Genomic DNA, 3,064 nt, shown 5'->3' with positions numbered 1-3,064 from the left:
GTAAACAAAGAAAAAAGTCAACTTTAGTAAACACAGGTTCGCTAGTTATAGGAAATGACCCAAACATTTTTGCTAAATTGTTTCACTCTCAGGTTGTTGGCAGTGTTAGTGCATGGGAAAATGTGAAGTGTTTACACTTGCAAGTCCAGCTCCCCAAAAAATCAATCCAGATCAATTCAGAACACATAAGGTGATCATATTAACACTTCTGGTAAAATATTAGCCCGCCTTTTTTGCTTTAATATTTCTAAAAAGTATATTTTTGATAACTTCTTCTAATTGATTGATTGATTCTCTGAGTATAGTTTCTGTTGTTCCTTCTATGGGAGTTAAACTCACTTGATTGATTCAGGGTGAACCCAGTGAGTCTAAGTCACTCTCTTAAAAAGGAAAGGTGTTTGAATGTTTATGTTTTATTATTCCCAGAAAGTCTGGATAGGACGTGCTTGAATACACCCTCTGACTTCAGTAGAAAAAAGAAAAAACAGATAACGTGGACAATAGAGAACATGATGATAGCGACTTTCATCGTATTTCATCAGAATGATGTGTCATGTAGTGTTGTCAAATGGTAGCACCACGCCAGGAAATGACATCAGTATTGAGGTTTTCCCTGTGTGAGACCAAAGTGATTCATTTCTCAGGCTTTTCTGCAGGCACAGGCGGTCTTGGCCAGAGGCGAGTCAAAAGTAATGTTAAATTTAATGTAATTCATCCCAAAAAATTGCCACAAGAAATGATAATAACGTTTTCCCTGATTATAACTTCTGTTAACAATTCAAAGCAACTGCACAACATCAGATATTCAGGAAACGGCATATACAGTCCCAGGCTATCATTACTGGGGATCTGTATTAAAAACAAATCTGGGCACAGCAAAAAAAAGAAAAAAGAAAAAAGAAAAGCATCTTTCTAAACCAAGCGTCCCAGCCTGCCGAGCTAGTGAGTGGATTGGGGCTGAAATGGGGCTGCCCACCAAACAGCAGGAGTGCCCTGATGAATGTTTCCGAGAAGGATCGGAAACAAGACCAAATTTTTCTTTCTTTCTTTCTTTTTTTTTTTCAGACAGGCCTTTCCATGGGCAATTTTCCCAGGACGACTCCATTATTATTCCGCAGAGACGTCTGCCCCCTCCGAACCCTATGGGTGGTCTTTCTGAAGGCAAAAGGAAGAGGAAAAGAAAAGGAAAGCTGAAAAAAATCTGGTGATACGCCCACGGTGAGTGGATGACAATAATATACACAATAAAGTAAAACGAAACAAACCAAAAGTCGATCTCAACAACATACTGGAAGCACACCGTACGCTGATAGACTTTGTGGGTGCGCTTGTCTTTTGCTTGGAACATCAATTTTAAAAAACAAATACTGCAGATGTTCAACGAAACCAAAAATTATGGATAATATTTAGTTTAATGATGAAAGGATTGTTTCAATGAACTGTATAAAGAATTTAAATTGCTCATCCAGTCCATAAAGTTGCTTCTGAAACTATTAAGACACATCCAGATGAACTACGCTAAATCACACGGCAAGACAAGCTGACTACAAGACTGTTTCCATGGAGGCTACACCCTCAGCCGAAGAACTACTGTGGGAGTAAATGGGGAGCAAATAAAGGGCACATTTCCTCCGTCCTGAACCGCATTAAGTGGTGTATAGCCGAAATCGCAATGTGATTACATGAGCAACAATAGAGTCTTCTTGCTATTGTGAGATTATATTTACAATAAAATTTCACAACCGTCACTGCTCAGTTTTGCTTTGTTACTGTTGGAGCAGACTTAGGAAGTAAGACTTTGCCCCAAAGCCATCCATCTTCCACAGGCCCTAGGAGGAGAGCGGCCTGTGCCAAGAGGCCGAGCCGGGCCAGCCTGCTAGAACCCTTGGTGAGTTTTGTGCCTTTGTCTGAGGATGTGGAAGAAACCTGGCACCAGCCCGAGGTCAGCGTCACAAAATTATATTACCATAATCCCATTAAGTGTGTCTGAGGCCTCATGAGCCCCAGCTCAGTCTGGGAGGAAGGTAGGTGAGGTCTGGCAGTGGGTGGTTTGTGCTAAAGTGCACAGCCAATGAATAATATGAGACTGGCAGTTTAGGTATTTATATATATTTTTTATTTTTTTATTTTAAGAAGTCAAAGATAAATAAATTACGAAAACCTTGGTGTCAGTCAAAAACATGCCTAAAGCATGTGTTTTATTTCAGTATGTGGTACGTAAAATGTAAAAAAGAACAAATACAAACAAAAAGCAGTGTATTACAGAAAAAAACATGTATTAGCAAGACAGTCTTCCATAATTGAATCCAGGGGCCTAAACAAGAACATGGATCAACTGGGTTTGTCTATAAGCTTTATTTAATCAAGGTTTCTCATCCTTATCTCTATTATCCCTCATTGTTCAAAGAAGGATTCTCTCCAGTAATAGAGATGAGATTTTCCATCCATGTTTCCATTTGTTTCCAGTTAAGACACTTAACGTTTTGTTGACGAACCGGCCACAGATATAGTAATTTGTCTCTTACTGCCTCTCTGTACCTGGCAAGTCTTGACAGAACATATCATTTAACTGTCCATATTTGCTTATTCGGGACATATTGTTTGAGGAAAGTCAAACTGACATGTCAGTAAAACTGATGCCATTCTCGCAGGGCATGAGAACTTGAAATAAGCCAAGCTCTGCTAGCTGATCCTTGAGACAAAGCCGAAGCTGTCATGTACACGGAGAAACTATGTGGCATGTAAGTCAGGCATGAAACCTAGTTCCTGTTTTGTTTCAGTGTCAAACCACACCTATTTATAAAATAAACATAGTGGAATTACTATTGCATTCATCTTTTTAATAAGACTTTTTAGCCCATAAATTATAAACAGGAGAAATATTATGTTGCTTGTTTTCTTAGATCATAATTGTCCATTTCTGTTATTGCATAACTATCGAGTTATCTAATTCTCTTCCTGGAGAAGAGACCGGGAGAAATTTTACATGGGATGGGAGTGCACTGTTTGTGTTTCTTATATGTTTGTTGGTTGTCTGCAAAGCCACTGCAGTGACACAAGCTGC

Source organism: Oreochromis niloticus, linkage group LG4 (genome assembly GCF_001858045.2).
Source record: "Oreochromis niloticus isolate F11D_XX linkage group LG4, O_niloticus_UMD_NMBU, whole genome shotgun sequence".
NCBI lineage: Eukaryota > Metazoa > Chordata > Actinopteri > Cichliformes > Cichlidae > Oreochromis > Oreochromis niloticus.
Note: the sequence above shows the minus strand (reverse complement) of the source record.